The following is a 13,716-nucleotide window of genomic DNA, read 5'->3' on the forward strand; positions in this document are numbered from 1 at the left end:
TGGTGATATATATGTATTTCAATCCATTGAGATGGGGTATATCGAGATGAAAATTTTGAGGGGTGAAAGATTGAAAAAGGTTCGATAGTTTTTGAGATATTTAAGGGTATCGATTTTGATATAAAATGGATTATCAATTATCATTCTTCAATACCAAACATTTTATTTCCAAAACCAAATTTGATGCTAAATTTTAAATTGATGAATGAATTTTTTTGCAACAATACCATTCTAACACACTTTTTGTTGGACAAAACAGAAAAATTGGAATATTTCGAAAACTTAGAGATAATGGCTATACCTATTTCAATTGATTTGAATTAATTGAGATAAACTACAGCGAGGCGACTATTTCGAGATTTGAAGAATTGAAATCATTTTGATAGTTTTCGGAATAACTTTAGTCGTTTGTTCCTTTCATATTCTAAAACAGTGAACCAAGTTGAGCATGCGCGCATACTCACAGTGCTCAAATTTCTAATTTTTACGTGTCAGACCATTCTACATCATTTACGAGCACGAGACATAGCCGCGCGCCACCGCGCGCGATTTGGTTAATCTTAATTGTTGTGATATTTTTTATTTAAGCCACATTTGCGGTGAGCGCACCTTATTTTAACTACTGTATGAGTAGAGCAGTTGAATTATATGGATATAAAAAGTCAATGTAATATTTAAATTCAAAATAATTATACCAAAATGATCCTGAAGTAATCGCGTATGACGTTGAACACGTCATCATTTCGTAAACATGGATCTTCAAAAATTGCTGATATATTCACAGCTGATCTATTTCCCACTTGTAGGCAACATGCAAAATTTTAAATGTCTTGAAGCTGTAAGACGACTTTCATTTCCATTTTCTAACTAAGTTTTTATTTTCTACTAATTAACTCCTCCTTTGACTTGATTTACTTGATACTTGTGTACTTGTGAAATTCAAATTTTGCCGCTGTGAATGTATCTACCAATCACGAATAAGTGTTACGGAATTTCGATATGTTCGATTCGATTCGAGACTTGAGCTGTATGTCCTTTTTACAAAAGGAAAATTGGGAAATCTGTAAATCCGACGATTATAACGCTTCCATTCGGAAACAACGATGACCTTCAGTGCTATCATACGGCCAATCCGGTGACTCCATTCGTCATCGCATTGCGTCCTCATCAACAAAATAAGTGCGATCGAGAAGGATCAAGTCACGCGGTTTTGATATTGATCACAAAATTACGTTAAACGATAACAACACATGGAACGAGTGGACAACAAAATTGTTTGTAAGTGGATCGAGTTATTGTTTCTAATAAGTTATCAATTTGCCTTGTGTGACGTTTGTAAGAGATTTGCTACGACTACCAGATAAACAATTGTGTGATTGATGGTAAAATAATTGATAGATTTATTGCCAATTTGGTGGGACCCAGTTCCATGCCACTCAACGTATTTCTGCTATGAGATTTCTGTCTCAGCCACTGTTATCTCACGAGATAACGCTTCCATCACCTGCGCATACCCCCTCCCGCCCCTGCCACATCGCGACAAACACTACACAGAGCTCTAACCCCGATTCCACATGAAAAGGGTAAACAATTCTTAACCCTCGATCTGTCGCTTCGTAGCACTGAGAAACGCCGTAATTTTTCTCATTTTTCTGATTGTTTCGTATTCAAACATATATTAGAGGAAAAGATCGATACACTGATTGGATTGAATCGCGTCAATATTGCGTTCCATTGGAAACACTCTGAAGTTGTTAATTCCAAAGTTCTAACCTACAAAGATCAGTATTTACAATTTTTGCTACACACCAAATTTATCTTTGGGTACCTGTTTATTGAAATGGGGGGAATTTGTTGAATAAGGAATAACGTTGTTAGGAGGAGATTTGTAATAATCCTTCACTGGTTTCGCTTAACTTTGTTTTATGTATTATACAAGAATATTTAAGGGGTTATTCTCATGTGAACGCCTATATTTTACCACTTTTTCGGAATTTTTTTTTTATGCGACAACAACCTTCAATCATGTTGATTTTTTAATATATTTTTATTTGTATTTTGAAATATACGAAAAAATTTTTTTTTGGCGTTTTTTACGTTTTTAACATATATTTTTTTTAAGTCAAAATAGTCCCCAACCAAAAAAGGTAGTTCACTGGTCAAGATGATAACGGCTGTTCATGTTGTCTGAGATAAAAAAATCGAATGGATTATTATTCAGTAGATCTGTGGCTATCGTCCCTACCAAATATAATCAATTTCATTAAAAACAAAAAAAAATATCGAACTTCAAAAAAAAAATCACGAAAATCTCGTTCTTTTTCGTTACAAATCGTTTAAAAAAATATGAAGATATTGTCGAAAATAAACAATTGTGGTAGGGACGATAACTATAAATGAGTAGAACAACATATGTAAATTTTAAAGCAATCGGTTGAATACTTTTTCTTGTAGGACCTTGACCGTTTCAGAAAATGATGATTCGAGAAAAACGCGTTTAAAGTTTAAAGCCTGGTAGACAATCGCTTACGACGCGTCGACTACTATGAGCTGTAACTTATCAAATACTATGAATTTCGGTCTGAATTTTTCACAGCATGTTTTCAATAGGTTTTACTGTCAAAATATAAAAAAAAAAAAATCGATTTTTTGAAATGCTCACATGAGAATAACCCCTTAAGGACTGTCGATGAAGTGTTTCTATGACGCGCTTTGGATCGATACTGACGAGCAAAATAATTTCGGAGACAACTTGGAAAAAGGTGAAGTGGGTGGAGCGAAAAAGGGGAAGAGGAAAAAAAGTTTCGTGAAGTGCAAGATGATTGGTCAAAATGACCTGTGATGCGAAGGCCGATACCGTGATTGAATAGGTGTAATGGAAGATTCTGAGGTGTGAAAAGTAGGAAGAGAGGGAGAGGTTATCGACTCTTGGAGCGATTCCCCAATATACGACGTCTGTCTAAAAGGATTTTGAGGTATCATTGAGGGTCGAGTATAATAAATATAGGAACGAAGGATAATGATGGTAGCGAACAGACGCATGTGAAACGGAACTACAAAATAATATATAAATTGAGAAAATTGAGGATCATTTCAATAAAGTAATTGCAGAGGTCTGGAACAGATTCTGAAAAACTTGTAGAATGAATTTAATAGTTTACAATTTATCTCAACGATGGGACTGTCACTATAATTAATATTTTACTAAATCTGTCTGAAGAAAAATCTACTTGAATAGACATAAAAAAATTCTGGTACATATTTAGAAATGAATGGATTCTTGGAAAAAACAGTAATTTCTTGTGTTTCAACACGCAACATTGATGTATACTAAAACATGATGAATTACAGAATGGCTATATAGCAATTACCTCAGTTAATAAGTCTTCTCTGTAGAGACCACAATGTTATGTTTTTTCGTTCATCAAACATATTTGTAATGAAGTGTTTCAATACTGTGGTTGATTTGAACACTCTGGAGTTGTAAGATCGAGAGTTCTGACCTACACAGAGCAGTATTTACAATGCTGCTACACGCCGAATTGTTCTTTGTGTCGCTCATTTGTGATGACGGGATGAATTAGACTCACAATTTATCTCAAATATTGAATTTATTGGTACGTGTCCCCCTTCGAATACTCATTCATTTGTCTATGATCTGAACTTGGTCAGAAGAACGACTGTCTTTTGGATAACATTAGTCTTGGTGTGTCTCTCTTCGGGGCTCTTACATGACATATCGTAATACTTCTTGTAATTCATAAACCACCCCAAACATTTACCAACCTGTGTCGTCTTTATTCTTCGCTGGATATAACATTATTATACACAAATATAATAAGACTGGAGACCTCCGATCAGGTGACTATCTGGCAGTTGGGATGATACTGAGGAGTAGGACTAATTATGGAGGTAACGTGGAAAAAAAGGGAGAGGGATGAAAAAATGGAAGTGGAAAAGCTTTCTAGAACTGCCATGATTGGTGATTGGCGAAATTATCGGGAATGGGAAGGACCATATCACGATTGGAGAGGCGCAAGTAGAGCGAGAGAGAGAGGGGTTAGTGTCTTTTGGAGACGATTCCCCAAGAACATCTGTCTGGAAGAATTGGAGGGTCAAGTGTAATAAATGTAGAAATAAGGAACAATAATGGCACCAAGTAAAATAGACCCCTGGGAGAACGGAATTATAAAATAATTTAACAATTGAGAAGATAGTGGAGATTATCTCCATAAAAACTTTTAACAGGTGCAGAACCGAAGAAGGATGATGGAACGAATTTTAGATTTTACTGTTTGTCGAAAATAGTGAAATTGGCCGTCATAAAGTTTTACTAAATCTGGTTGGGGAGAAAAACTATTTGAATCGATATGAAGAGAACTTCTCACACATAAGTTAAATAATTTCATTTTCAAAAGAAAATTGTACCTTCGCCTGATTTGATACGCGACAATTTTTTTATCAATTTATTAATGGAGTGCTATTGGAAAAAATATCGCAGTACTCGTGGTGCGACTATTTGCGTAGTAGACTTCTGTCGAGTGGCGTGTTCACTCGTCGTGTTGTTTTCAACGACCGTATAGAAATGGCGGATGGACCGGGCGATGCTGAACTTTGATATTAAATTATTATTTATCGATGAATTTCAAGTGATTGAACTCGGCGCATATTTTAATTCTAGGCGCTTTAGATTGAGTGCTGGGGAGGGCTTTGGCAACCTCCCACTGGAAATACACGAACGGTGCTGCGCTCAACATGCCACCAATACGTTCCATGGAGAGCTATGACGGCTCGAGGGTTAAAATCAATTTTTTTGTCAATCACGGCCAAACGAGCATGAGTACAATGTTTACCATGCGGCCACTCCGGTAGCGGAAATTTGACGAGCGGTGGTGAAAACCCTCGTTAGAGTCCCAGAAAGTGTGTGCGGAGTCCTCGAGCTCCTGCTAAGGGCTGCGGCAACGCAGCGCTCATCACGTGACCAATAATTTTCAATGAAAATCTGTAACTGGATGCACGACCATATGAATCTGCTCTTCGGTTCTCCCCCCACTTACAACTAAAATGGAAAACTGTTTTCACCTGATTGCCAACATATAGAGTGGTAACAGATATATTTTCCTATACAACAAGCGACACGGGTTACAAATTTTTTTCCTTCATAATTATGACAACAACCATTTGAGGTTATGGTTTTCGGAATTCACTCGCCGGGAACACACCAAGCTCGACCCCCGGGACTTCCTCGGCAGGGAGTGTTTTGAAGCTAATTCTCATTCATACCACCAACCAGGACAGGGTTACCTGGAGAAGATGAACAGGTCTCTGCCCCAAGACCCACGTCTGCGATGACGGGAGTTGGTTGGTCCAATTCATAGTCTCACTCTTCGACGAGGTCGTCATTCCCGATGGGCGGGTAGACACGTGCACGCTTCAGCCACATGCACTGTCTACAAAATCAGGTGAACGCGCAAACGACTCCCTAGATGACACAAGAGCTTCTACCGCCGGGGGCTATGGAAGTCCATAATATAGGATATATGGGTTAAAGGAAGTTTGTCGTAAAGACACAAACGTTACACAGATATATATTTATTGATGTCAATATATTTAACTAATATACACTACTAAAAACTACGTTTGTGCTATTATTATTATTACACGACTTGACTCTAATTTAAGTAAGGCTCAGGGCGTCACTCTTTTCACACCTCGTCTACACTCTACCTCGTCCATCTGAACTCTAACTGCTGGTTGAACTCTGACCCTCTAGTCTGAACTGTGACTATCGTCCCCTCCCCGGAGTAGGCCCTCGCGACGTCACGTGATCCTAGCGTCCCTGGACCTCGCTGGCTGGAAATGATTTTCCCCTGTGACAGCTGTCGGCGTCTCATAAACTCCCAAAATATGACCGTCTAGGTACTTCTATTCTACAGGCTTGCATTAGTGTATCATCGATGCACCTATTGCTATGCTTACAATATAATCTTATAGCTACACTTGGGAGAACTTTATCCGATGATTCTTAATCTTACTCTAAACAAAGCCATTAAGTTCTAAAAATCTATTTCCTCAAAACTAATAGATACATAAAAATTCCCGATACTACATGAATGAGGTGTTGGACTGTATATTCGGTTTGTTTACAGTCGCAAATTCTTGAGACAGTAAGGCACCGGTCCTGAAGATAGGATCGGAATTACTAATCAAACATAGGGGATTTCATAGAGATGATCGATTATGTGTCATGATCGATCATGTCATAATCGATAATCGATTAGTGAAAAAGGATAACAGACTTGAACGCTGAGGGCGCGGTGGCGCCAGTCTTTATGAACAAGGAACATGACATTTGAAATTGGATAGGAAAATGGAGAATTAAATTTATGTTATAGAGTTGCACAAAAACAGTGAGGTGACAAAATCGGCGACAAGATCCTTGGTATTCTTTCAACTATTGTTTTCCAGTTTACAGAACATTTATTTTTCAAAAAGTTTCAGAGTAAAGCACTACACAAAGCTTTTCCCTGCCGCGTCTCTTACAAAAAATCATTTTTGTTTTTTTTTTCAGCATGAAAATTACATGGGAAGGGTGCGGTTATAAAATCGCCTGAGGCTCGGATCATAACTCTACATTCGACACAACTACAAATGATACAAATGATATTTGTATCGAGTCGTTAACGTAGTAGCCAACTTAAAATTGAAGTTCTCCGGTTGACCCTTCCCCGCGGTTGTAAGTCGCAGGTATACGTTTGGCTGCATCAGCACAACTCCCAATCCTGCTACCGACGACGACGGAGTCGAACGTAGTGATGGGATGGAATTAGGCAGCAGGATGAAATGAACACAATTTACACTAATTCAAGGTTAGACAATGAAGAAGGAGTTTAACTGTTTTAATACTAGACCTACCAAGGGGGTCAAAATGACTTGTTTCACATTTCTTATAATTATAACTCATTTCAGGTACATTTTGTTTCTGAAAATTTTGGACGACTTTTTCTAAAACATACAAATAATTAATTCTGGAAAACAGTTTTCTTTTTTTTTATTATTATGTTGTAAAAAAGTATGCAGGATACCTACATATGTACTGTGAAAGCTGGATCCCGAAGATGGCCATTACAAATGTTTTACAATATTTCAGATCTTGCCGGAATACATGCATGGATATTATATAAAGAAACAACAGGAGAAAATATTTCAAGAAAAGGCATTTTATTCCCGTTATCCGATGAACTTGCAATTAACTACAAAGAACTAACCGGTAGATCTACAGATCAAGTAGAAGGAATATCATCATCTATATTGTCACAAAATCAGACACATATTTCGATGAAACGTAAACGAATAACAAACTAATAATAAAACGAACAACATTTGTGGCACATGCCATAAACGAGTCTGTGGTAAATGTTCTGCTAAAATATCTGTAACTTGCAATCATTTTTTTAACTTTTATGCATAATTATTTAAATAATTGCTGCTATTATATTACTATTATTAAATGATTATATTTAAGCTTTCTTCATAAAATTACAAAATATATAAAAACGTAAAAATTGCTGTCTTTTCTTATATATCTTTTAGTAATTTAAGAAACAAGTCATTTTGACCCATCCGGTAGAAGTAGGTATACTTCAATCGTCGGTAGTTCTAGTGTTAAAACTTGAGGAAATAAAATGAGTTTCACACGAGGTAATACAACAAAATATGGATATTTGGTAAACACTCCAGATGAGGACTTGAAGCTGTATCGAGATGTTCTCTTCCACTTCTAACTCAGAACAGCTTGAAACTAGTGATGTCGGTTCTTACATTTTTCATCCTAAAGGATGGGGATGAACATGTGTCCCCAAAAAAGAAACTATTGAGGGAGAGTACGAAATATGTGTAGCAGATTTCGAATCCTGAGGTCCTCATGGAGGTATATAAAGACGAGTAGAGGTATATAAACAAAGGTAGAAAACAAAGCTTAAAGTGACCTGCTTGTTGCTGAATTTTGATTTATGAAGGACTGTGACCATTTTTTCATTTTCTGACTTAAGGACTTCCTTTATGACTCAACGTGACAAAAAACATTAACATTGGAATTTGAGAATCCATCTATTCTACGAAGGTTGAAGAATTTATTGCTTTCAACTGCTGGTTTAAGAGATCATTCTTTATTTAAGACCGAACAATACTTTTATCGTCTAACGACATCATCTACTATTTTTGTAGGTAATTTTCTTTCTCCAACCCCTGATCACGCCTTTCGAACGAAAAACAATCTCTATTTCAACCGCCTCGAGAGGGTTCAGCCGTACGGTGGTGGTAACACCAAGCTCTTACATTCCAATCACGGATAAGTACCCGGCCATCTCGCGCTCCTGATTGACGCAACTTCAACATTGAAAAACTTGAAAAAGATACTTCCCAGCCAAAAGTTCCAGCAGACTTTTCCATTCGGAATTGTTTCCTTGACTTTGCGCTTCAGTTCGAGGGTTGAGATCTTTTATGTGTATTTATTATATCACATGCCAACTCTTGTGATTCATGTTGCAATCATACCGCCCATGGTCTTTGTAGATGATTGCCGACGTCATATGTAGGGGGCCACGTCATTTCCTCAAAAATGCAGAGTAAATTTAAATATTGTAAATAATACACAATTCGCACGATTTGGAGGTTTTTTTCCCTAATGGAGGCCTTGTATTTGATGGAGTTTGTATTTGATATCCTTAGATCCTGTGTGTGTATGTGTGTGTGTGTGTGCTACCAAAAATTCCCAATTTTGATAATTAATTGAGAGAAAATGATAGAAAAATAGATACAATTTGTAGCTAAAAATCTGAATTTTCGACTTAAGATAACTATCATTAACGTTTACTTTGATGGCTCGTCTTAGCTCGATCACTCCTGTAATTTCTGAGATATATTAACTTTTGGAAATTTCAGTTTCCCTGAATATCTGGAAATCCACTGCAAAGATTTCCAGTTTTTTTTTTCAAAGGACTCTTCCCAGTGGGGCTTATCTATATACACCGAAATTTCCACATTATTTTCGCATATAATACCACAAGAGCTCCGAAATTATCGGATATTTCCCGATAGGTTCGTTGCAAACAAATAAACGTGTCAAGTTTTCCAGTTTAAAAATCACGAGCGCGAAGCGCGAGTGATTTTTCTGGAAAACTTGACAAGCTTATTTGTTTGTAGGGAACCTTAAGGGAAATATCAGATAATTTCGAAGTTCGAGTGGTATTCGGGGGATTATTTTTTTCATCCAAATGTTGGCCGATAGAATTGCACCATGAGACATAATTATCAACGAATTGCCATTTAATCTGTCAGATACAATTGAGGGTTACTTCATCATTTGTTTTTTTTATATAGGCAACATGCAAAATTTCCAGTGAAATTTCCAAGAATTTCCGCTGAAATACCGTGTTGGCTATACAAAATAACGTCGAATGGTGCAATCCTATTGGCCAAGATTTGGATGGGAAAAATAATCGGTAAAATTTCGAAATATTGTCGTTTTTCAGTTCCGTCGTCATAAATGTGGTGAGCATCATAAATTAACCAAAAAGAGTCAACTCAACAAATTCCATTTTTTTTCAAAATACTTGTCCCAGTGGGTACCATATAGATTTATGAAGATATGTATATCCGTTGGCACAAAAATCGCGAGATATCGCTATTTTTCGTTTTTTTTTGACTATTTTCGGTATTCTATACTCAATAATTTGATGAAAAACTGGAATAGCAAGTTAAAACCAGCTATGATCATAGCTTTTATGATATGAACATATCAAACGTCTGATAGGCCCCACCCGTCAGGTGGTTGTTACGAAATGTATTGTTTTGTTGAAATTCATATTACTAACAGGCTAAATGTATTTTTCTAAACTCCCTGACGAATGTCAGTAACACAACTAACGCACATCGCGGATATCTACCTTTTCATTTTGAAAAATACAATTGGTGTGGATCCACTCAGAACCATACAACCGGTCGAATCGATAGAAATAAAGGGAAAAAAAGTAAAAATGCGTAAAATATCGCTGTTTGCTGTTTAGCTTTATTCTCCAGCATTACATTTTCATTTGAATAGTATGGCCTACTCGAAAATATCCGATCCTCATGATCGAAACATGATTCTTCATATTCCGTTTGGCCCGCAAAAAAAAATACGATTTTCCTGGTTAATGGTGAAATACACAATTTGATGACGAGTTGTTCTCAGCTGAGGATGCGAAGATAAATAAACACTTTAGCCACAATAATAGCAGTTAGGTGGGAAAGTAATTTAGCCTAGACGAGCAAGCCGATGATTGACACAAAACAAATGCTGGTACGCAATTGCGAGGTACAGCATAGTCTAAGGTATCATATTAGTAATGTTTAGGAGGAAAATTTTTTTTTTCTTTTTGATGATGAATAAACCACTTTTTGACATCTAACTTCTTCAAGCACATCACATGTTCTCAACGATAATAGTTCAAAATTATATTAAGATCCAGAGTTATCCAATTTCTCTACCTTGAAATTTCGTCAACTAAAGTTCTGACGCATTTCACCTGTCTCCATATGGCCCCTAAATTATTCAATACGCCCATTAACCACGTACTTGGGTATAACCATCATACGCCTTACTACTTTGTGCTCTTCTGGTTTTCACTGGTAAAACGTGGATGTTCACGATACGGGGCACAATGTGTGGTTGGTGGAAGAGGTACCAGACACGTAGTGACCTCGGACAGTGCAGATGGGTGTGTTTAATGTTGAGGAAAGGTCAGGTGGAGAGAAAACATTTAACAGGAAGTGCAGTCAACTCCAAACGAGGTGGAAAAAATCATTGCTCTAGTTACACTCCTCTTAGCGATGCGGCAAATTTTGGCTTTCGAGGTAAAATATGAGGACAGCTTTAGTGGACAACTATTCTACGATGACGAGCTCTTTATTCACGAATACGCCATCAAATTTTATAAGTTTCCACCTTCCCCACTGCAGCCGGTACGTTGGTGCCATTTTATTATACATTTATCGTTTGTTTAAATTCAACTGCATTCTCTTCATGGTGAGTATTAAAAGGTGTGAATCGAATTTCAGATGGGGGAATACATGTGGGAAGATTACATCCCAGGTAGCAATTAACAATTGGACTAAGCATGGGCCAAGGTAAATCCAACATGGTTGTAGACTGGCCTCATACCTTGGGCCAAGGATGAAGCGCAACATACGTCCCATCCGAGCCAATCTAAAACCAAATTGACCTTGGGATTAAATAGACTGGAAATCAAAATTAATATATATTCATTTCATCTTCCATTTACAACATTCTTATAAAAATTTGCTATGAAACAGTATTGGAGTTTACATTTCGAATGTTTGTCAAAAATTAATTTTCAGATGGAATGAATAGGTGTTTGTACGATTTGTATTTCTTTTATTCTGGTGTTTCCACTTGAGAGTGGAAAACATTTTTATGAGAAAAAATTCTAGGAAGTTTGAGAGTGATGTGTATGCTCTGTTTTCTTGAATGTATATAGAGGTCTATGAGTGGGACCATTGTTGATGAGAGACACCAGGTCCAGGGTGCTGTATCCCTTTAGTCTTTTAGTTAGTTCCTTTAAGGAAATAAAGCAGAGCGGTTGTGCCCTTCCAGCGTATAAAATAAAAGAATTAAAACGGGATTCACACGTCTGATGATTTAACCATTATCCCATTTCCAATAAACAGTTAAACAGAATGTATAACAAACTTCGTATTGCATCCGTTAATCGTGCAGCTGATGTTTATTTAATTAATCAACCATTAAACGAATACGATTGTCGATTTTTTTAATAGCAATAAAAAATAATTGACCCCAATCAATTTTCCATAATTTTATGACGCTATTGGTATGACCATTGGCTGAAGCCAGAGCCACTCGAGGAAGTTCCAGGCCTGGCTTGGCGATTCCTACCAGGGATGTCCGCGCACTACCAGAAAATATATAAAAAATATAAATATATATTTTGTCTATGGAGTATCCGGGGCACAATGGGATACCCCGAAAATATCCGAACATTCGCAAAACCGTTTTGTCATCCATAAAAGTTTATTGGTTCATTGATTAATTTGACTGTGAACCGTTAAATTAATCTATGAATTTATAAATATATTCTGTAAACTTCGATAATAAATATGCGAATATATCGGCCTAAAGAAGGAACAACGAGGATTAAACTGGTAAATGGCAAGAGAATACGTCGGAATGTATAAAGAAAACAATCTCCGTACGCGTAACTCTCTCAGCATATCAACATAAGAGGATTGAACCGCTGAAATGTATGAAACGTAAGAAATTTCAATATCAACAACTGACACATGTCAGGGATATAGTATTTATACATATCTGTTTTTTTTATTCCTCTTAACCAACTTCGTATTCCATGATCCGAATATTTGAATAGATTGTTATTATTTCTTCATTTTGACGGATTAATTTAGGCAATAGATTTCTACGGTACATTCTAAATTTCCATCCTTGGGAGACTACTGGACACAGACAAAAAATTTGAATGAAGTACATTGTATATTTAGCTTAAATATAATATATATATAATTACGGCAAGTATAAAATATTATAAGAATAAGTATATTATTATACTGATTTCAAGTGCATGGAATTTTCAATGGTGAAATTGATAAACACTTGATTTTCTTGGCGTTTTATTATGTACTATGAATAGATGAAGTAACATGAAGAAATGTTCATCAATAATATGGGCCCTCGTCCTCTTAAAGACGACAGAAAGACTTTGAATAAAGTATCACTCAAAGGGGTTACCATCTAGGATTTTCAGTAATGCCTCCATGTGTCATAATTTCAACAATTCCGTAAACTGTTAGTCTTTTTTTGTTTGCTCACTTTACATTTACCGTCTTCGAAATAACTCTGCTTCGTCAATTTCTAACTGTTACTAATTACTAACTAGTACGCACCATTACACCAAATTCACTGATCCATCAACCAAAAATGGGGCAGGAGGGTGAACGTAATGAGCGGTTAGGATTCCTCTGGTCATCGGAAAATGAAATTTAGTGCAGCCCTCTTACGGTCGTTTATAAAACATTGAGAAAACATATTGAAGGTGAATGTTTCTGAACGATTTAATCTATTCACAGAAGACAATTTTCGTGGGAAAATCATTATTTTTTCTTAATATTTTCGTTGAGAATCGAATATGCTTGAAGTTAGTATACTATTATATTTATTTCACTTATAACGTATATACTTGAAGCAACGATATGGTGAATTATGACTAATAATTGCAATCTTGTTCTCTAGGATATTAATTTTGTGGCTTCACTATCGTCACTCGTTGTCATACACCGTACCAGAGACATCAGACTGGAGTATCTCGGAGTAAACCTGAGGTTTATACCCTCAAGAAAGGGCTGACCAACTGCTGACGATTCCACGACTTTTCTTCCCAATGCCATCTCTTCCTTATTTCTGTTGCTCTAAGGCACTGATTTATTTAAAAGGTGGAAAATTTATATAGCGACCTGCATCCTATGACGTCACAGGAAATTGTTGGATAGGATTTGGGAAGAGGAAGGACGGGAGAACCAGGATTATTCTCCATATAATTTTACTGAAAAATTAGATAGTCCAGACCGGGATTCGAACCCGGAACCTTCCGATTGTGATCTGGTGCTTTTCCAACTGAGCTATTC

The 13,716-nt window shown here is 36.5% G+C and overlaps 1 long non-coding RNA gene across 1 annotated transcript; it reads left to right on the forward strand.

Moving 5' to 3' along the window:
* The first annotated feature begins 849 nt into the window (after window positions 1-849).
* On the forward strand, window positions 850-7,438 carry LOC135160386 (uncharacterized). Its single transcript, XR_010298553.1, has 3 exons — window positions 850-1,278; window positions 6,572-6,869; window positions 7,151-7,438. It is a non-coding gene; the product is annotated as an uncharacterized LOC135160386 (long non-coding RNA).
* Window positions 7,439-13,716: the final 6,278 nt, after the last annotated feature.

This window comes from Diachasmimorpha longicaudata, chromosome 3 (genome assembly GCF_034640455.1).
Source record: "Diachasmimorpha longicaudata isolate KC_UGA_2023 chromosome 3, iyDiaLong2, whole genome shotgun sequence".
Classification (NCBI taxonomy): Eukaryota; Metazoa; Arthropoda; class Insecta; order Hymenoptera; family Braconidae; genus Diachasmimorpha; species Diachasmimorpha longicaudata.